General features: G+C 41.2%; 1 protein-coding gene across 1 annotated transcript in view; it reads right to left on the reverse strand.

Moving 5' to 3' along the window:
• The window catches only part of DTWD2 (DTW domain containing 2), a 425,138-nt gene that overhangs the window by 292,583 nt on the left and 109,411 nt on the right, over positions 1-23,144 (reverse strand). The gene's annotated exons all lie outside the window — the stretch shown is intronic.

Raw genomic sequence — 23,144 nt, forward strand, 5'->3', positions numbered from 1 at the left:
AGTATGGCCAATAAATACTGAATACGTAATTAAAGGGAATCCATGAAGATAGAAATATAACCACTGATGTGTTTTTTACAGGTGTCGGCTACAGTCCTTTTTCATTGGTTTCATTTCTCTATACGTTACAAGCATTTCAGAAGGGAGTACAGAATTTGTAGAATTAGCTGCATTCTTGTCCCAGTACAGTGACCAGCTATGTAGCCAGACTTCCATCAGGATAGCCATCCCGGAGCTTGCACTTTTAAGAGTGCCCTTTTACACCAGGTGTGCCCAGCAGAGTGCCCCTTTACATCAGGTGTCCCCCTCAGAGTACCTCTATAGAGCAGAAGCCCCCATCAGAGTGCCCCTATAGAGCAGGTGTCCCCATCAGAGTGCCCCTATAGAGCCGGTGTCCCCATCAGAGTGATTCCATACAGCAGGTGTCCCTGTCAGAGTGACCCCATATAGCAGGCGTCCCCATCGAAATGACCACATACAGCAGGTGTTCCCATAGTGCAGATGTCCCCATCAGAGTGCCCCCATCAAGAGAAAATGCACCCATCAGAGTGCCCATTCCTTAAATTTCAGTTATGAACCAATTACAGTGTGCCTTCAGATTGGAAGAGCCCATCTAAGTAAACAGTGTACCTGATGGAAAAGCCGCTGTAACCAGGCAAGCAGAAGAAGGAGCTTGAAGAAGTATCATGCTGCAGGGGGTGGCAGCAGGGTGGAGAAACTTGCTGAAGAGGGCAGGGCACACAAGTGACATCACTGGTTGCTAGGACACTGGCATTCCTAGCAACCAATGATAGCAGTGCAGGAGGGATCCAGTGCTGCAGACTGGCAGGCTGACGGTTCGGAGTGTGGCCCACATTTTAATAAAAGCGAATGTGTAACAACTTGGAAGAAATCGCGTAGTTATTTCAGATTCAAATCAGTTTCTAAGACGCATTTTTTAAATAGATCCTTAATATGGGTACCGCTTTAATGCATTTTTTTTTCTTTTACATTTTTATTGGGATTTTAATTTAACAATTTCAACAATAACATTTACAGTTATTTCTGTCTCATTGCTTGGTACAAGTTAGGAAAATGAAGAAAATTAAAGGAGTACAAGGTAACAATTAAAGGAAAAAAATAATATATATATATATATATATATATATATATATTTAAAATAAAACACAGCATACCCAATCCGCCTACCCCCCCAATGGGAACTATCTGTAAGCGGGTTTGGTTACTGTGTACTAAGGTTTATTAGGGATGGGACATTGTAACTAATTGATCTTAACTATAATGGAGATTTAGATATCACATTTCTTTAGGTAAGCAGAAGTTTAATACACCCTTTTAATGCAATACACGAGGTCTATATTTTCATCAAAGAAAACAAAGTCTGCATATTTTCACTAAAGGTTTACTTCTACATCTGGGAAACCCTACCATGGAAGGAAATATATAATAATAATAATAATATATTGAAACATTTGTCTATAAATCAAACTAATGCTGAAATAATAAAAATGATCATGTTTAGAAAGTAACAGAATAGTGCAGCAGGGCCAAGATTTAATAGCAGTGTTAATGTCTAGCCCTAGATGTGAATATTGAGATTATCAACTAATGACAAAAAACAGTTAATATATTGTTTCAATTGCCACGATAATTAGGTGAGAGGAACAGCTATAAAAACCTTCACTTTAAACACACTGCTCCAGCTAATCAATTATAGCCTGAAGAAATCAGAAGCCTGCTATTTGCTACACAAACCCTTAACACAGTCCAGCACACTCACTCAAGTTTCAGGTATTTCATAAAAAAAATCATCCAAGCTTTGACCTGAAATAGATTTAGGAGGTGAGAGGTTAGCCATGCAATTCAAGTCTGACTCCAGAGCGCAAAGGGTGACGGAACATCAAAGAGAATGTTCTAAATTCAATACAAATAAGTTGCTGTATGAGTCTTATCCTATGAAACACCACTAATAGGGCGCTGTGAATGGCGGATGATGTCACATATACCACACAAAGACAATGTTTCAAGAAAAACAGGCAGTGAAAGATTAACAATGCACTCTTGTATTTCAGACTGGCATGGGATAACCTTTCTCTGCAAGATGCCCAACCTTTTGAGACTTACCTTACTTTAATCATCAATGTCAAGGACAGACAATGAGATCGGGTCCTGCTGAACACAAAAGAAAGCCCCAGTATTTTTTTTATCCTTTTTTCTTTTTTAAGTATAGAATGTCATAAATTGATGTGCAAATAATTCTTCTCCAGATGGGCCATTTCAGAATAACACTCCAAATATGATGTTAATCTTATTTCGTAATGCAGATGCTACTACCCAGGGATCAGAACTCATTAGATCTTCCTTAGAATTAGGCACATATCAGCACATCTGGTGACCAAGTTTGGAGGACAATGCCTTTCCATGCCATCACAAAACACAGAAGTTGAAATAAATTGTTGCGTACCGTTCACTACCATATGTAGTACCTATTGTTCAGGAGCAAACAATGACTGCAGAAGGCCTAGTAAGAATTAGAAAGAAAAGGTTTGAAACTCCTATTGTTTGTTATGTGCATGTCGTATGGCGCCATCAGTTCTGAGTGTCTCCATCAAAGTATCTACAGCATACTGTGCTGAAAACACAATTTTCCATTCACCTTTCAGTCAAATGCCCCCTTGCTGCCATCATTTTCTATGACAATTGTAGCACCAAATAAACATGCCATAGCCTTTAAAATGATTTACTATCTTTATTGGAGCCGGATAACGGCAAATGGTCAGCAAGTGAAACAAAGCCTTCCTCATACATGACCAGCTATGTCCACTTGGTTTCTTCTGCATCGCACACCCCAAAGTACATTGTAATCCTTTGTCATTTGTGAACCTCTAGGAAGAAAAACCGGTACTATATTCTTCATTTATTTTGATTGTCTTCACTCGCCAATATTAAACAAGGATACAGGATTAACTTTATTTAATAAATCTTAAACCTAATACTATATTATTTGAAGTTCTTCCCTGGTAATATAAAAGAACTTCCATCATCGCATTTGCAGAGACAGCATACTTTCCATTTAGAAATTCTATTTCACCAACAGTAAATCCAATTTTTAATAACCATATCCAAAGTAAAACGCACAATTATCGCAGAAGACAGGAATTCTACTTTTAAATCTAATAAACTGTAGCTGCCAAAAACAAATGATAACTTTTATTAAAAGTATTGAGCATTGTCTCATGTCCTGTCTGTGGACCCCTGCTATGGTTCAGCTAATAATTACTAATAAAAATGCAACACAGTGGCGAGAAATTCAGTTAAAGTATATGGTGGTCTGTAAAAATTTACAGACCTAAGGAAACACTGGTATCTAAAAAGAAATACTTGTGTGTTAGATCCCTAGTTGCCCTTAAATAGTAGGTGTAGCCAACATCCCGATATGTAATCTGTAAGGAGTTTGGTGCCTCAAACCAAAATTGGTGGGACTTTATGGGCTGGTCAAGAAGTAGTAGAGTGTGTAAAAATTATATCACAATTTATTACATTGGTCATAATACATATAATAATAAATGAAAAATTGGGTGCCAATGGGTTATAGACCCATGTGTATAGTGAAGGATAAGATAGAAGGAGTGACAATGTGAATGGTGAACATAGATATAATTCTCTGTCTGTTCCGGCTCATGTGTGAGACTCTGGAATGTGTTGAGAGAGAGTGTATATCTCTAATTTCCAACGCGTTTCGGCATTCTATATGTTGCCTTTATCAAGGAAAAAGAGTTGGTCACCATATCTGGAAAATATATGGTAAGAATAAGTTGTTTGCATAGTATGTAAATATTTCCAGTAAATGGGAAAAAGGAATATATCAACATACTTGTGACATTGGCGTCAGATCCCGGACCTTGTTATCTGTTCTCTCAAAATATTTCACACAGGATTTGGGGGAATCACTGTCTCTATGGTGAGAAGAAGTTAGAGTGAATTTGTTGAAATATTAGAGTGGTTTGTATGGAAGTTTGTGAAATGACTTACAATTTTGGAATCGTTGCTCTTGTAAATGGGGAGGAGTCCCTTGTAGTATCCTAAAAATGTTGAGTACGGTAAGTATTCAAGTATGGAAGAGCATGGCGATGAGAAGTAAGTCGTTTAATAAGTAGATATAAATGATTTTACACTTACAAATTAGATGTGGTTGGTTCTTGTGGCCAGTAGAGGGAGCTCCGGTCTAATGTCCCGGTTGTTTCCCTAGTAACAGTAATATACATATAAGCCTTTGATCAAAAGGCATTTGTATTTGAAAGAATCATCCAACAATGCAGTAAATTGTCATTGTTGGATGGTAACTTACAGTTTTTGGAAGGAATTAGGTTGCTGAGTGTTGAAGAGAAGCGGGTCCTGGGCGTCCGGTACGTTCCCTCAGCTGGAGGGAAGTGGCGCCCTGTTAGAAATCCCCGGCTTTTTGTACCCGCTCACGCATGCGCAATGGCGCATCGGAGCGTCACAGTGCGGACCCGGCTTCCGGGTGAGCGTCTCGGCGTGGTGCGCGCCAGGCGAACCTGCGCGCGCATCCAGCCTGTGACCGATGGAAGGGAGATGTTCCGAAGCCGCCGACACAGGAAGGACGGAGATAGTGCTCCCTGTGACAGGAGCATTTCTCTGTCAAGTCCCCAGAGAGAAGGCCTCTGGGGTCACCTGTGCCGGGTGTGTTTTGGGATGGCAGAATGAAGGCGGAGGGATGATGAGACGCCACTTGTGTCACAAAAATGGATATAAATAAATATATTAATACAAAAAGAATTACTGATAATTGAGTAAATGAAAATATAAATGTATATATTAAACGTATATATGAAACATGATAAATTACAGCAAAATAATAACATGGAAGGAAGAGTGGGTTTCACTCGGGGGGACAATGCAGGCCAGGGCGGGGCGTCCCATTAATGATGGTGGCATACTAAATATAGAGTGTGTCGTTTTATATAGGTTATGAAAGGAGAGTTGGAAGCTTGCTGGGGATTATTATAGAATAGGTTATGTTTAGTCTGTTTTTCCGGAGACGAAGCCCTCTAAGAAGGGGCGATAACTTTCGTTATCATTAAGTCCGGGGGGTCTGGTAGCATTGAGTTTTTTGATCCAACGCATTTCTGTTTGTAATAGGGACTTATTCCAGTCTCCCCCTCTGCTTGGAGTGTGTATACGATCAAGAACAGAGAATTTGACTTTCGGCATTCTGTATTTGTGAAAATGAGACATGTGGCGGCCTAACGGTAAATAAAAATTACCAATGGACATGCTTTGCATGTGTTGGTTGACCCTGAGTCCAAATTCTTGGCGCGTCTTTCCGATGTAGAACGTGCCACATTCACAGTTCATTATATAAATTACCCCCTTCGTTTTGCAATTTGCATAATGTCTGGGGGAGAATAGCTCACCATTAGGTAGCAAAAGAGAAGTTGTTTTGGGAATGACGGCGCATTGTGCGCATGATCCACAGGGAAAGGTGCCTTTGATTTTACAAGGATCTTTATACGATTTCATTTCGCTGTGTACGAGGGTTTGGTGCACAGAGCGAGTCTTTTTGTAGGAGGTGAGCGGGTTGTCGGGTATTAAATCTTTCAATGAAGGATCTTCCGTGAGGATGGACCAGTTCTTTTTTAATATATTGCGAATTTTATTATGCTCGTTAGAGAATCTGAGTATTATTCTGGTCGGTGGTGGATCCGTTTTGGTGTTTTTATTTTTATTGAACAGGATTGTGTGTCGATCTTGTTGGTTGACCCGATTAAATGCTTTTTTAAGGCATGTTCGAGAATATCCTCGTGCTAGCAATCTGTCGGTTAGGGCATCGGCCTCTTGTTGGAATTTGGTTGGACTACTACAAATTCTCTTGAGTCTTAAAAATTGACAGCATAGTTAGAATGTTTAACTAACTATTCTAACTATGCTGAAATTCATACTTCATCACAATATTTTCTCCTTCTGTGGCACATACTATGTGCAGACATGCGGTGTTGCCATGGGCACAAGCTGCGCGCCCTCCTATGCGAACATCTATTTGGGCGAATGGGAAGAGGACTTCTTAACATCAGAAGAAAACAACATATATACCACCAACATTATGTTATGGCAAAGATACATCGATGATGTACTCCTTATCTGGAACGGCCCCGAAAATCTACTCCTTGAATGTTTAAACAAAATGAATCATAACAGATACAATATGTATTTCACAATGACATACAGCCAAACAAAAATAGCCTTCTTGGATACTTACATTTACAAAGATCAAACCGGCAATATCATGACCACCTTATTCAGAAAAGAGACAGCTGGCAATACCGTACTTCACGCCACCAGTTTTCACCCAGAACCCCTCAAAAAGTCCATTCCTCACAGTCAATTTTTAAGACTCAAGAGAATTTGTAGTAGTCCAACCAAATTCCAACAAGAGGCCGATGCCCTAACCGACAGATTGCTAGCACGAGGATATTCTCGAACATGCCTTAAAAAAGCATTTAATCGGGTCAACCAACAAGATCGACACACAATCCTGTTCAATAAAAATAAAAACACCAAAACGGATCCACCACCGACCAGAATAATACTCAGATTCTCTAACGAGCATAATAAAATTCGCAATATATTAAAAAAGAACTGGTCCATCCTCACGGAAGATCCTTCATTGAAAGATTTAATACCCGACAACCCGCTCATCTCCTACAAAAAGACTCGCTCTGTGCACCAAACCCTCGTACACAGCGAAATGATATCATATAAAGATCCTTGTAAAATCAAAGGCACCTTTCCCTGTGGATCATGCGCACAATGCGCCGTCATTCCCAAAACAACTTCTCTTTTGCTACCTAATGGTGAGCTATTCTCCCCCAGACATTATGCAAATTGCAAAACGAAGGGGGTAATTTATATAATGAACTGTGAATGTGGCGCGTTCTACATCGGAAAGACGCGCCAAGAATTTGGACTCAGGGTCAACCAACACATGCAAAGCATGTCCATTGGTAATTTTTATTTACCGTTAGGCCGCCACATGTCTCATTTTCACAAATACAGAATGCCGAAAGTCAAATTCTCTGTTCTTGATCGTATACACACTCCAAGCAGAGGGGGAGACTGGAATAAGTCCCTATTACAAACAGAAATGCGTTGGATCAAAAAACTCAATGCTACCAGACCCCCCGGACTTAATGATAACGAAAGTTATCGCCCCTTCTTAGAGGGCTTCGTCTCCGGAAAAACAGACTAAACATAACCTATTCTATAATAATCCCCAGCAAGCTTCCAACTCTCCTTTCATAACCTATATAAAACGACACACTCTATATTTAGTATGCCACCATCATTAATGGGACGCCCCGCCCTGGCCTGCATTGTCCCCCCGAGTGAAACCCACTCTTCCTTCCATGTTATTATTTTGCTGTAATTTATCATGTTTCATATATACGTTTAATATATACATTTATATTTTCATTTACTCAATTATCAGTAATTCTTTTTGTATTAATATATTTATTTATATCCATTTTTGTGACACAAGTGGCGTCTCATCATCCCTCCGCCTTCATTCTGCCATCCCAAAACACACCCGGCACAGGTGACCCCAGAGGCCTTCTCTCTGGGGACTTGACAGAGAAATGCTCCTGTCACAGGGAGCACTATCTCCGTCCTTCCTGTGTCGGCGGCTTCGGAACATCTCCCTTCCATCGGTCACAGGCTGGATGCGCGCGCAGGTTCGCCTGGCGCGCACCACGCCGAGACGCTCACCCGGAAGCCGGGTCCGCGCTGTGACGCTCCGATGCGCCATTGCGCATGCGTGAGCGGGTACAAAAAGCCGGGGATTTCTAACAGGGCGCCACTTCCCTCCAGCTGAGGGAACGTACCGGACGCCCAGGACCCGCTTCTCTTCAACACTCAGCAACCTAATTCCTTCCAAAAACTGTAAGTTACCATCCAACAATGACAATTTACTGCATTGTTGGATGATTCTTTCAAATACAAATGCCTTTTGATCAAAGGCTTATATGTATATTACTGTTACTAGGGAAACAACCGGGACATTAGACCGGAGCTCCCTCTACTGGCCACAAGAACCAACCACATCTAATTTGTAAGTGTAAAATCATTTATATCTACTTATTAAACGACTTACTTCTCATCGCCATGCTCTTCCATACTTGAATACTTACCGTACTCAACATTTTTAGGATACTACAAGGGACTCCTCCCCATTTACAAGAGCAACGATTCCAAAATTGTAAGTCATTTCACAAACTTCCATACAAACCACTCTAATATTTCAACAAATTCACTCTAACTTCTTCTCACCATAGAGACAGTGATTCCCCCAAATCCTGTGTGAAATATTTTGAGAGAACAGATAACAAGGTCCGGGATCTGACGCCAATGTCACAAGTATGTTGATATATTCCTTTTTCCCATTTACTGGAAATATTTACATACTATGCAAACAACTTATTCTTACCATATATTTTCCAGATATGGTGACCAACTCTTTTTCCTTGATAAAGGCAACATATAGAATGCCGAAACGCATTGGAAATTAGAGATATACACTCTCTCTCAACACATTCCAGAGTCTCACACATGAGCCGGAACAGACAGAGAATTATATCTATGTTCACCATTCACATTGTCACTCCTTCTATCTTATCCTTCACTATACACATGGGTCTATAACCCATTGGCACCCAATTTTTCATTTATTATTATATGTATTATGACCAATGTAATAAATTGTGATATAATTTTTACACACTCTACTACTTCTTGACCAGCCCATAAAGTCCCACCAATTTTGGTTTGAGGCACCAAACTCCTTACAGATCTAAAAAGAAATAATCATAAATGCAATCCATTTATCAATCCTCATCAGTGTTCCTGGGTTAAATAATACTTGCCTTACCCTGAGTTCACACTTAAGCGTTTTTTTAGTGCATTTTGCAGTTTGCAGAAACGCACAACAGTCCATTTAACATGGTTTCCTATGGTACACGTTCACATCTATGCGTTTTGCAGCTGGTGCGTTTTAAGAAAGGCTCAGGACTTTCTTTCCCCGCATTTTGCGTGTAATAGACTTCAATGAAATCGCACCAGAAACACAAGTGTTGTGTTTGTGATGGCAGTTTTATATGTTTTGCGCTATGAGGTTTTTATTTTTTCATTTAAACACTGTATATAGCTAGATGCCAAGGAGTGGACCGAGAAGCCGGCTGCCACCTCTTTAACGAGCGATGAGTCATCAGCTGTCAGTGGGGTCCCCAGCTGACAACTGAATGTAAAAAAGAAAAAAAAAAAATTGTGAAAAAAAAACGCATGGTGCCCCCCCCACCCCCCTTCAAGGTCCATACCAGGCCCTTCGGGTCTAGTATGGATTTGGAGGGGACACCCTCCCCCCACACCAAATTTTTTTTTTTTAAATTCCATACCAGACCCTTATCTGAGTATACAGCACAGGAGGTCAGGAAAGGGAGAGAACGAGTGAGCGACCCCCCCCCCCTCCTGAACCATACATGGCCGCATCCCCTCAACATGAAGGGATAGGTGCTTTGAGGCGGGGGGCTCAGGGCCTCTTCCTCTGTGCATCTCTACTCTGTACCATGTTGCTCTGCTGTCTGCAGATTCCCTGATATTCTGGTTTTAGTTGTTGTTATACACTCTGTATATCCTGCTGATAGACTGTGTCCCTTCCACAGCCACGTCCTGCAGCAGCTAGAGCCTATAACACTCCTCTCTGTAGTCCTTCAAACTCTGCAAGTGATGTAACTTCCTTCACATCTCTGATGGTGGGTGGGATGGAATACATCTTTATTAGCATTCATTCCAGGGCCAGTCACACCTACAGGAAGAGTCCAAAGCTCCCAAGTCCTGCCTCACAGATCACAGCATTATTTAAGAAGGAAACCCCTTCATGCACACACACATACACAGACTAATGTAAAAGATCATTATGCTGACCCTGGGAGGGATTCAATAGATAGCCCTGGTTCACACTAGCACCAGCATGATTATCATTCTTGTGCAACTTTTATGGATCAGTGGTTTTTTTTTTTTTATAACCCTTCCCTTTTCTCCCTGGTCATTCTTGCTGCCTAAAAACGTCCTCCCAAGCGTGTTCCATTCTCACGTGTAGCGAAAATGCCTGTTCCCACTCACGGTTTCTTGTGTGTTTTTCAAGCATAAATGTGCACTTCATTTGGCTGCCTTAAGTGCAACAAATGCCCCAAAGAAGCACTGGAAGGTTTTCAGTCATTGAGTGTCACATAGTTTTTCAGAGTGTGTTTTAGCACTTGTAGCGTGTTTTGTCACACGTCAAAACATGCATCTGCTAACTGTGATCGGGGTGTCAATAACGATTAGGCTGCATTTACATCTGCTTGTTTCCGAACGCAAAAACGCATGCTTTTTCTTGCGGGTTGTCCTATGTTCAGAAACGCGCAAATGTGAATGAAAGGGAACCCAAGCACGATACGGGTTTTCTTAATGCACAACAAAGCACACATTTTCTTTGCAGGTTGCCGGTCATTTGGATTTATGCAGATGCAAATGTAGCGTTGCCGCGCATTTTATAAAAGCACGGCAAGGTGTGCATTTTCTTTCAGGTTGTCGTGCCTTCAGAAATGCACAGATGCAAATGAAAATTAACGCAAGTGCGATCAACGTTACCACGCATTTTCAAAACACATTGCAAAGCGAATGTTTTTGTGGTGGTTGCCACGTGTTTGTAAATGTGCAGATGCAAATGAATGGTAATGCAAGCGCGCCACACGTTTCCGTGCCTTTTCTTGTGGATCAGTGCGTTTTCAGAAACATGCCGATGCAAATAAATGGTATCACAAATATGTTGTGCAATGCCACGCGTTTTTGAAACATGAGGCAAAGAGTATACTTTCTGCGTGGGCTGTCGCGCGTTTGGAAACGTACTGATGCAAACGAATGGTAACACAAGAATGCTGTCCATTGCCGCAAGTTCTTGAAATGCTTGGCAAAGCCTGCATTTTCTTGTGGATTGGTGTGCATTTGGATACACATTCTGTAACACGCAGATGAGAATGCAGCCTAAATGGTAATGCAAGTGCAATGGGCATTGCTGCGCATTTTAGAAACGCACAGCAAAGAGTGTTTTCTGTGTGGGTTGCCGTGCATTCAGAAACACACAGATGCGAACCCAGCCTAAATGGCACTGTGAAGTGACGCCTGTTTGGTGGTCATTGCCATGTTTTTTCTGTGTTGGTTGTGTGAGCAAACATGCATGAGTGCTCTCTTAGCAATTGGCGGTGGGAGAAGAAAAGAGTAGGGGCTGCTCAGTGCAAAACCATTACACAGAGCAGGTAAGTATGACATTTGGTATTTTTAAAAAATAAAAAAATTGCCTTTGGAATCATTTTAATTTTCTGACTAAAGTTACACTTCCTCTTCTTCCCTCCCTCCCACTGCAGAGAAGAATGGAGTGTGGGCGGGGATAACACAATTCCATTCCTCTCCTTTCACCACCCACACGAAGGCCACAGTAACCCTTAGACCCACCCACATCTACTCCCACAGCTGGTACAAGTAACTCCCATAGGCCGCCCTGAAACTACAGAGGTTTAAAGGATCATGGGAGATGTAGTATCGGGACTGGCCAAGGAAGGAAACAGGAAGTCAGAGAACTTTGAAATTCAGCCAGGAGAAGTGACATCACAGACACAGAAACCTGCTATATACAGCTAAAGGAGGTAAGTTACACATAAATGGACCGTGTGGTTGTGATCTATTCACATACACAATGCATCTGTTGTTTTGGGATTAAAAAAGCTGGAGATTTTCTTTAAAGCAGAGTCCAGCAAATGCCCATTACACAGAGTTTAAGGCAATGCATGAAAAATGTGGCTAAAATGGGAAATGCACAATCATCAGGTTACTACTGCAGTAAATCAATGCTCAGAAGTGAAGAAAGCCTTAGGTACATTTTAATAATTTAGTCCTAAAAGTAAAATTACCAATCTTTTGTTTAGGCATCCCACTACTTTTGACAAATGTTGTCTTAGGTAGCCAATTGGTATTAATAAAATCTGATCATCTGCAGGAACCAAATGTACCATTTGTGATCAGTTATTTTGAACATCAATTAAAGTGTTTTTTCAGCCGTTTTATAAAAAAAAAAACATAGAAGTTAGCAGCGAATACTGTAACTGCTGACTTTTAATAAAAAGACACTTAACTGTCTGTGGGTCCAACGCAATCTTCACACTTCTTCGCCAGTCTTTGGTCCCCCCTCCCCAGCAACGTTGCCGCTGCAGCAGCCACAGCTAGTATTGCTTGGGCCCCAACACAGTATGCTGCTCAAGGAGGTGAATGTCCACCACCACCAATGGGTCATGGAGCACCCCACCCCCATCAGGCATAATGGGCCCATCTTCAAGCATGAGGCCACCCATGGGTCCACCACTGGGCATGCCCCGAGGCAGGGGAGGACCAATGGGAATGCCACTATCTAATATGAGACTGCCACCACCTGGAATGAGAGGTCCTCCACCACCAGGCATGAGGCCAACCAGGCCATGATCCAAGCTGCCTGTAGACTTATCTTGTACACCTGGTGTTTTCTCATTTGCTCTCATGTCATGGGACTGTTGTAGTTAAATGTTTTGTAACCTTTCTTTGTAAATTGTTTTAATAAAGAAGTAAAACCTAACAAAAAAAAGAAGGGAGGGGTTCTGCAAGTTCTAAGAGATAACAGAGAAATGATGAATATGTAAACACAGTAAGCTTTATCAGCTGACAACATTTTTGGCAGGTATCCTTTAGCACTTATTAAACAGAACACAAAGCATTTTTATTGGTATTTTTAACAGACCAAAAGGGACCAGATAAAATATGCTCATTTTTAGGGCACACATACTTTAATAGCTGTGCTAAGATGTCAAACAAAGTTAAAGCGGAGTTCCACCTAAAAAACAAAAAAATACATAAAAATACCCCCGGGACAGTCAGGGCTAGTGCATCCCACAATGGATAGCCTCTGAACTGTCCCGGGTTGCAGTTACCTGCAAGAGGAAATACTTACCTTGAAAATGTCTTCTCCAGCGCTGCCATCTCAGGTGTGGGCAGCTTGAAGCCAGCACGATCCTCTTCCGTCCTCTTCGGTCCCATGATGCACTGCGCCGGCCCCGTCGTCACTTCCGGGTCTGCAGCGTCATCCCTGCACAGCTTCTGGGCATGCCCAGAAGCTGTTTAGCAAGGTATGACGATGCCTGCACTGGAACTGACGTTGGGGCCGGTGCAGGCGCATTGATTCCTGGGAGCGATGACGTTCAGCTCCCAGGAATCATTGCAAGCCAGGAATTGAGGACTCGCCGTGGCCGCCGAGGGGAGGAAGAAGAAGTAAGGTAAGTATATTATCTTCTAAACACGGTAAGTAAAAAAAAAAAATTGATTATCCATTTGTTTTTCAGGTGACCCGGACCAAGAAGATGGAACGAACTTTCATTTTCGGGTGGAACTCCGCTTTAACTGTGGCTGGAACAGGACTATCCACCAGGTAATAAAACAGCTATAGGTGACCAGTATAGGTTTGCTCAAATATGATTTTCCAACACAGACCAAGCCACAAAAAAAAAAAAAAGTGCTGCTGTTTACTACCAAAGGATAGACATGCTTTAAAATGGTCTACAGCGTCTACTATAATAACAACATCTATAGGCACCCTCTGTCCCGTACAAGGGATATGTATAAAAGCCATGTATTATATAAGCAAATTATTATTCTCGGTCTGTCCCTGTATTTTCTCAAAATAATAAGAAAGCCAACACAGTATGTCCTCTTAAATCTTGCTGAATCTCATGCTGAGAATTGTTTGCTTGGTGAGGTACTCTACAAGCAATCTGTTTCAAAGAAAACTAAAAAAAAAACTTAAAAAGGCACCCTGTCACAAGAAACCTTGAAATGTTCTGAGCTGGGGATCAAGAAAACAATTCTAACCTCCTTAGGCCCAGCTTGATTTGGACCTTGTATATCCTTTGTTTATTGTACCTATGTGCACACTTTGAGCTCCTCTGGGTTATGAAAATAATCATTGCTAATTTGAAATGTTTATTGAAGAGGGAAGAAGCAACATTATTCACCACGCCAGATTCAGAGTACACACTACATACAACGTCATGCATTATGAGCTTAACCAGAGAAGCCAATAAAAACAAATGCAAAAAGTGATTACTTTCAGAAGATACAGCGATCAGATATAATTTCTACAAATGAATAATGAACACCTGAACAAAACAGATATATTAAATACATGCTCTTTGAACGCCTGGGAAAATTAAAGCAAACTGCAGCTCTGCTAGTGGTATGAAAGGATAAAGAGACCTGTTGTGAAAAGCAATCATTGTGACTCATTAAACTGAATATGAAACAAAGCATTACCCTGCTGCAATAAGTGCTTCGTTTACTGGCCTTTAAGAAAGTACAATGTGTTTTTTTTTTATAGCTCAGATAAAGAAATTAAAGTGAAACTCTATTAAAACTTGTATAGAGTGAAGTGAGGCCTGCTGGGACTTTATTGATGTTTTTGGACCTGACAGGTGCATAAAATATTCTACCACCCCCTGAAAAGGTATTTGCTGCGAGTTAGCTTCATGTTGGAATGTATAACGATATGTAGAACAGGATTATAAACTAATAATTACATATTGCTATGTGGACAGTGTGAACCATAACCCCAAAGAAGAAAGGAGACAAACGCAAATGTCTAAAAACACATCATTGTATTACAATATATCATTAAAAAGTTGTAAGACATAATATGTAATGTGCAAGCATTTGAGCAGCACAATAACTTCTCTGATAGAGACAATCCGGTAGGTTCAAGTACAAATATCGAAAAACTAGAGACAAAGTAATATACATATTCAGGGGTCAGTGGTACAGGAAAGGGTGCATGGTTCAACTGGTTTACTTCACCAGGAGACCCAGGGAGTGAACCATTGGTTAATGTATTACAAACATGTACACAAACCTAGTGGCCCATCAAATACAAAAACATTACATACTCGCATATCAAATATCGAAAAACTAGAGACATAGTAATATAAAAATTCAGGGGTCAGTGGTACAGGAAGGGGTGCATGGTTCAACTGGTTTACTTCACCAGGAGACCCAAGGAGTGAACCATTGGTTAATGTATTACAAACATGTGCACAAACCTAGTGACCCATCAAATACAAAACTATTACATACTCACATATGGAGATCCCAATATGCCATGTGTGGACAGGCCTCCCCAGAAGGGGGGGGGGGGGGGCATAGTCCAGTGGATGTCTCAAACCGCTGGAAGCTAGGAGGTCATGCAGGGAGGTTTTCCATGCCGCTCCTGTGTGAGCTCAAAATCACAATGACAAGCCTGGGTTCACACGGGAGTGCATTCCTGTTCAAATCACATACAATTCTTTGCATTGTGATTTGCGCCCATTCATTTTGTATGGGCGCTAATAGCACCATATAGTATCAGTACTCTGAATTGGAGAGTAGTTGAGTACTTGACCGAAAGTATTGGTACTCCTACTCGTCGATAAAAAAAGGGTGCATCCCTACATAAATAAAAGTGGACAAAAAACCATTGCTATTTTAGATTAAGGAGGGGAGAGCATTAGAAATATGAAAAAAGAGTGCTTTAAAGTAAAGGTCTACTTTCACCAATTGCCACCAAATCATGTGCCTGTACGTCATTTGACTTTTAAGTGGTTGTACCGGGGGTGATGCCTGCACCGTTTTTTTTAGAGATGACGATCGGCTCTCTTGCAATATCAACCGAAGCGGCGAAGTAGCTTGCTTGGCTGTTATTACAAGCAGTGGTGTTCCCCCCCTCCCGCCGCTCGCGTGGGCTCTCCTGTCCCACCGGGAGACCAGAGCGATAAGCCTTCACATCTGTAGGCTGGCCGCATTCATGACATCACTTACGGTTTACAGGCATCCTAAAAGCGCCAGTTTTCCAAAATCAAAAGTATTCAAAAACACCAATCTTAGCGTTTTAATTAGTTTCAAGTACAAAAGGAGAGATTTATAGACCCCAGATCCCTCCATAAAGAGTACCTGTTATGTGCCTAAAAAAAGTAAAGCAACAGTGTAAAAATTTGAAAAATAATATAAAAAAAAAAAATGTAAGTGCCCCCCCTCCTCTGTACATCTAAAGTGGTAACCTGTAAAGGCTTTTAAAGCATCGCCTATGAATAGTAAAATTTACGCCGTTTGTTGACGTTGTACGGGCATGCCCAATTTTAAAGCTTGACATGTTTGGTATCTATTTATGCGGCGTGACATCATCTTTTATATTTTACAAAAAATTGGGTTATGTATTGTGTTTTTTTTTTTTGCAGTAAATTTAAAAAAGTATATCTTTTTCGCAAAAACTGTTTGAAAAACCGCTGCGCAAATACCACGTGCAAAACCTACATAATGTTTGTTGGTTCTAACTAATTTTCACATGTAAACAAAAAGTGCCAGAAAATGCCTGGTCTTCAATTGGTTAATGGCAATGGAAGCCCAAAGCAAGCCTGTGTTTTGCTGTAATGCCCCCCACTGCCACTCTGTTGAGCTATTAGGAACAAAGAAAGGAAGCCCTGTGAAAGCTCCCAGTTGCTCTAGTTAGAGCTTACACAGGGCTAAAAATCAGAAAAGGGCCCCCTTTTCCGATCAGGTCCGCCTGTCAGTTTTTCAGGCGGACCTGATCGGATGCTCCATGTACCTCTATGTAGCAGAGGATGTCAGCGGCGTCAGGTCCGCTGACACCCGCTGCTCTACGATCCGATACTGTCCGTGAAATCAAGGACGGATGGAAACTCTATTTTCCATCGGTCTGGAGGATGTCCATTTTCATCCGATCTCTCATAGAGGAGAGCGGGGATCTGATTAGGGAAGCACCGATCCGATATTAGGATCGGATATCAGCGCTGATACTGCCACAATAGCTGGATCGGGGATCGGTAAAATTAACCGATCCATGGGCCGAAGCGGTTTTGCTGAGTCCCGGCTCAGCCATCCCTTACTTGGTGTAGTAGTATGGGATGGGAGCCGATACTTCCTGTATAGGGCCGGCTCACAGGCGGAGTGATATCAGATGCACTCCGCCTGTGAATGTAGATGCCATACACATGAAGCAGCGGCTTTGCTCTGTACTGAACCTGCATGCTTTATGTGTGTAGTTCCGGATCGCTACCGGTATCGGCAGATACACAATGCCAGATATTGGTATCGGGACAAAAAAAGTCGGATCGGTGCACCCCTAGATCTGACAGCTCCATCTCTGCAAAGTAAGCGGAGACGGAACTGTCATCCGCTACTCAGCGGTGATCAGCTGATAAAACGCAGTCCGCCTGGCGGAAAGCCCATGTGAAAGAACCCTATCTCCATTTGACATTAATTAAACACAAGATCTCTCCAATGAAATGAAAGGGGAAATGCTAATAAATATCCATTACTTTCTAAGTGGTAACTTAACTGAAATATTAGTTCAGGTCGGATTAACCCCTTAAGTAGCCTGTGGCGTTGAAAAGCTAAGCTACTCTTTTCTTCAATGAATATAGTAATAATTTAGTCCAAGACTTTGAGTGCATTTAGGTTGCAGCAGCAACTCACATTTCATTGTACAAGTGACTTCTTGAATGAAGATGATATGATGAGAGTGACAAGAAAAAGCCCAAACTGACTGTTAAAAGTACGTGAACTGGAACAGCACAATGGTGATAAATTATGCAACACAAAGAGAAAGCCAAAATGCTTTCATCTCTGCCTTATAGCATGGAAAATCTTCAGCGAGCAGCCACCTTATCGCATCTAATGTATGCTTTCCTGTCAGAGCACATCTTCTTCACTCTACTCTGTAGTCACCTTATTTACATTTGTAAAGTGGAGCCACTTGTTTTGCTGTTATTCCCTCTTTTTTAGTTAAGTCACGTACATTGCATTTTCCCTTCCCTATTAATTGGGCTCTTCTGATGAATTGCAAAGTAGCAAACAATTTCTGACAGGGTTTGACGGGGCACAACATAACAATTTACAAACAAAATCTCACTTTGAAATGTGGCAGACTTCTGACTTGTGCACAGACCTTCATTCAGAAAACAAAGGTGTCAACTTCGCAGCCTTCTTTCTTTGATTTTTAAAAGACAAATATTATGCTGACACATAAGACTGAATGTAAAATCAACAGGCAAAGACAAGCATCACTTGTACTATTACAGGAGCATATTATGGCCTACTCATGCAAGATGCTAGAATCGTCTTTTTCACAAGCTAATTTATATTAGTATAAATTATTATAAATATTAATTATTATAAATACACAAGACATATTTTTGAAGCTTAACTCTAGCCCAGCTTCTTTGGATAGACTTAGGCTATGTTCACACTGATCCGACACGGAATTAGCACCACGATTTCCGATCCGATTTAGCCCTGCGACTTCAGGTCCGACTTCCATGCAATTTCAAATAACAGGATCCGATTTTGACCTGACTTTGAGATGAATGCGACTTGTACTTTGACCAATCAAAACAATTACTTTGGCTCTAGTATGGATGAAACCTCACGACAAATTAAAAAAAAAAAAAAAAACAACATGGGGTCCCCCCCTAATCCCTACCAGGCCCTTTAGGGAAACGCAAAAAAAACAGTGTGGGGTCCCACTCAAAATCCATACCGGACTCCTATCCGAGCATGCAGCCCCGCAGGTCAGAAAAGGGGCGGGGGATGAGCGAGCGCCTACCCCTCCTACCAGGCCACATGCCCTCAACATGGGGGGGATGAAGAAGAGGCCCTTGCTCCCTGTCCCAAAGCACCTATCCCCCTAGGTTAGGGGCATGTGGCCTGGTATGGTATGTGCTCACCCCCCCCCCCCCTTTCCTGACCTCCTGGGCTGCATGCTTGGATAAGGGTCTAGTATGGTCTTTGGGGGGGAACCCATTCAAAAAAAAAATTTGGAGTGGGGATCTCCCTCAAGATCAATACCAGACTCAAAGGGCCTGGTATGGATTTGGGGGGACCCCATACTGTTTTTTTTTTATTGGGGATTTTACATTGCTAAAATTGCATACACTTGATCTCAGAGCACAAGTCAGATCCGTTAAGATGATGATCCGACTTGGATGTGATTTCCATTCAAATCAATGGGCTGAAATCACACCTAAGTCGGACCAAAGTAGTGCAGAAACCTTTTTCAAAGTCGGACCAACACAAGTCAGACCTGTTAAGATGGCTCTCATAGGGAACCATTGATTTTGAAATGTCCTGCGACTTGTGCTCTCGAAGTCGGAGCGCATGTCAAACCAGTATGAACCGGCCCTTACAGTAAATACTTGTGTCAAGATTATATAATTTTCCTTCACCCTCTTGGGGATATTTCACCACTTTACACTGGAGCGCAAGGCCATGCACGCTATCACATTGTGGTAATGTACAATAATGGGATAGCGTGGTGCACTACAGTGCGATTCATTTTTAAATCTATCCCCCAAAGCACCTGGACAGTGCACAACAATGCCCTTGTGTTGCAGATGTGAACCATTTATGCATTGTGGTGCACTGCATTAAAAAAAAAAAAAAAAAAATTAGTACATGTCTTTTTTTCCTGTATGGTAACCTGCACTGCAAGCTTGCTCAAAATGAATAGTCTGCCTGAACGCAGAGTGCCATAATGCATATTAATACATTATGTTAAAGAATGAGTGTTTAAGAGATGCCTAGTGTGAATGTGCCCTAATAATAACCTGAGTTCTAACCTTCGAAGCCTAACTCAATATTTTGTGCCACCTTAGAATGTTTGGGCCAAGCTGGCCCAAATGAACTACTTCCTTTTTTAAGTGATACAGCTGCAGTCAGCGCTGAATAAACCGTACGTACCATCAGCTACATACAGTATGCAGCAGTGTGTTCCGGCAACAGTTCCTTCTGTCTGCAGCCTGAACAAAATCAAGTAGGGTTGAGCTCTTCTCAGTCATTAATTGGAAGCCTTGTTTTTTTTTTAACCACTTCTGGACTGGAAGGTTTTGCCCCCTTAATGACCAGGCCATTTTGTGCAATTAGGCACTGCGTTACTTTAACTGACAATTGCGCAGTCGTGCGTCACTGTACCCTAATAAAATTGATGTCCCTTTTTTCCCCCCACAAATAGAGCTTTCTTTTGGTGGTATTTGATCACCTGTACAATTTTTATTTATTGCCCTAGAAACAAAAAAAGAGCGATAATTCTGAAAAAAAAAAAACAATTTTTCATCATTTTAGGCCAATTTGTATTCTGCTACATATTTTTGGTAAAGAAAAAAAATCCCAATAAGCATATTTTGATTGGTTTGCGCAAAAGTTATCGCGTCTACAAACTAGGGGAAAGATTTATGTGATTTTTATTTATTTTTTACTACTAATGGCTGCGATCTGCAGTTTTTAGCGGGAGTGCGACATTGCGGCAGACAGATCGGACCACTATTCTTAGATGTGGTTGCTGCATTTGTTTTCTTTTTTTTTTTTTTTAGGCTCTCTACCTTTAATTTTCCCCTATCAAAAATATACAGTTGCTGGCTATCAGGAGGAGGACATCTAGTTCAGCTAGATCAGCTTTAGATTGTGGCACAGAGCAGGTTTAGCGTTAGTTAGGTTTTGCCTTGACTTATCCTTTAATTCTGCTCACAGGGCATAGTGATGTGTTACAGAGTCGAAGGAAATAAATAAGTGGGGATCTTCAAAAAGTAAAATTACACACTTCAAGATTGTTGAGATTAATTAGGAGTAAGGCTTAAAATAATTGAAATACAAAGTAAAAATGAATATTTGATTTTACATCTTAACCAGGGATTCACTTTAACATGTACCTTCTAAATGAAAGAAAGGAAAGTCTTTATGTGCATAAGGCTCAGCAAGGCAGTATTTTCAATATGAAGCTAAGATCAAGAACACGGGGACATGACCTGTAAACGGACAGAAAAAAAGTTCACACCTACCCACACTTCAAACTTATTATTTTAAAGAAAGAGTAGTTGATGCTTGGAACAGGCTTCCAGCAGACGTAGTAAGTCAGTCAACCCTGAGTTGAGTTTTGGTGACAATAATTGAATGAAAGGTAATTTGTGACATTTTATTAAAGTTAAAAAAAAAAAAAAATATGTTTGGTCTTGCCCTTGGTTTGGGATACAACCCAGCAACAATGACACATCTTAAACACTTGCCGACTGCGGCACGACTATTTACGTCGGCAGTCAGCCCCTCACAGGCAGAGCGACGTAGGGCTACGTCGCTAGCCTGTAAGGGTTTTGGGAGCGAGTGCGCGCCGCCGGATGCGCACTCCCGCACGGTCATGGACCCCCCCGCACGTGTGCCCGGCGGACCCAATGTCCGCCGGCACTCGCGATCGTCCATGACAGCGGGAGAAAGGCAGGCGGCTAGTGTAAACAAAGCCGCCTGTCAGTTCTGCCTGTGTAAGAATGGTGATCAAACGGTTCTACTATGTAGGACCGCTGATCATTGTTCTTACACATCAAGCCACAGCCGCCAATCACAGTTAGAAACATGCCCGTAGGACACACTTAACCCCTCCGTCTCCAATACAGTTAACTCCTTCACTGCCAGTGTCATTTTTACAGTAACAGTGCATATGTATAGCACTGATTACTGTAGTAATGTCACTGGTAACCCCAAAAGTGTCAAAAATGTCAGTCAAGGGTCTGATCTGTCCGCCCCAATGTCGCAGTCCCGCAAAAAAAAAAAAAAAAAAAAATCGCAGATCGCCGCCATTATGCGTTAAAAAAAAAACAACAAAAATCTTTCCCTTTGTTAGTAAACGCAATAACTTTTGCGCAAACCAATCAAAATACGCTTTTTGCGATTTTTTATTTTTTTTTACAAACATATGGTAAAAAAAAATTTGGCCTAAAATCTTATTTTGATTTTTACATTTTTTTGGGGGGGGGGGAATTTCATATAAAAAAAAATGTGAAAAATATTGTTATTTTTTCAAAATTGACGCTATTTTTTTGTCTATAGCGCATGATCAAACATTCGCACAGGTGATCAAATACCACCAAAAGAAAGCTCTGTTTGTGGGAAAAAAAAGGACGCCAAATTCGTTTAGGTACAGCGTCGCACGACCGCGCAATCGTCCGTTAAAATCACGCAGTGCTGAATCGCAAAATAGGCCCTGGTCAGGAAGGGGGTAAAATCTTCCGGGGCTTAAGTGGTTAACTGATCGTTCCACAGTGTTTAATGGATACCAGTTTGCCATAATGTTGATCCATGTACTTGGCTTATTTCCTCTGTACGGACTGTTTGATCTGTACTAAATGCTCAAATAAACAATAATAAATACATTGAAACGGAAAAAAGGTTTAGTGTGCAATGCATTGTTTACAGCACATCGGCACCGTAGCCTTCTCACCGCACAAGCCCTAAAACATATTTTTGTTCATTAATATCTCTGTTTCTGCCATTCAGAAGAAACTAGAACTACACTAACAGCTGTTTATGTGGGAACTAGCTATGAGTATAGAGCCTAATTTAAACTGATGGATTCTTCTTACATCCTCTGAAACCTTCACATCTGCCACTTCTTACAATGCATAGGATATACTACATTGTTTCCTAACACATAGTCCTCATCTCCAGAGCTCCTGTCCAACAGTAAGCTATGACAACCACTAAGACAAACATTATTAGAGGAACTCCAGGAATAATAAGAGCACAATTCAGTTGCTCTAGAGGATTTCAAAACAGACACAATTTCAAAGAATCTTCTGGCTGTTTCTTTGTACATTGTAGAGAATAGTCTCCGTAACATACAAACCGACAGAATTCCAGTAAGTTGTCTCGTGTAGGTGCTTACATCTCTGGATAAATGTGCCTTATTTCTGGCAGCCCTGAATATAAATTAACATATTAAAACTAAAAATCTTTTATTACAACCCCCACAGCTGGAAAATATTAGTTTCATTTCCATTCTGTTTTATCATCAACATGTCATCTATATTGTGTTTTGCCGCTACCACCTGCTTTTTATTTGCCAATATAAAATGTTTTCATTAGAGACAATATTCTTGTTTGTAATGAAATTGTAACTTAACTTATTTTTTTTATTTTTTTTATTACAG

Source organism: Pelophylax lessonae (genome assembly GCF_965119305.1).
Source record: "Pelophylax lessonae genome assembly, chromosome: 1".
In the NCBI taxonomy this organism is placed as follows: domain Eukaryota; kingdom Metazoa; phylum Chordata; class Amphibia; order Anura; family Ranidae; genus Pelophylax; species Pelophylax lessonae.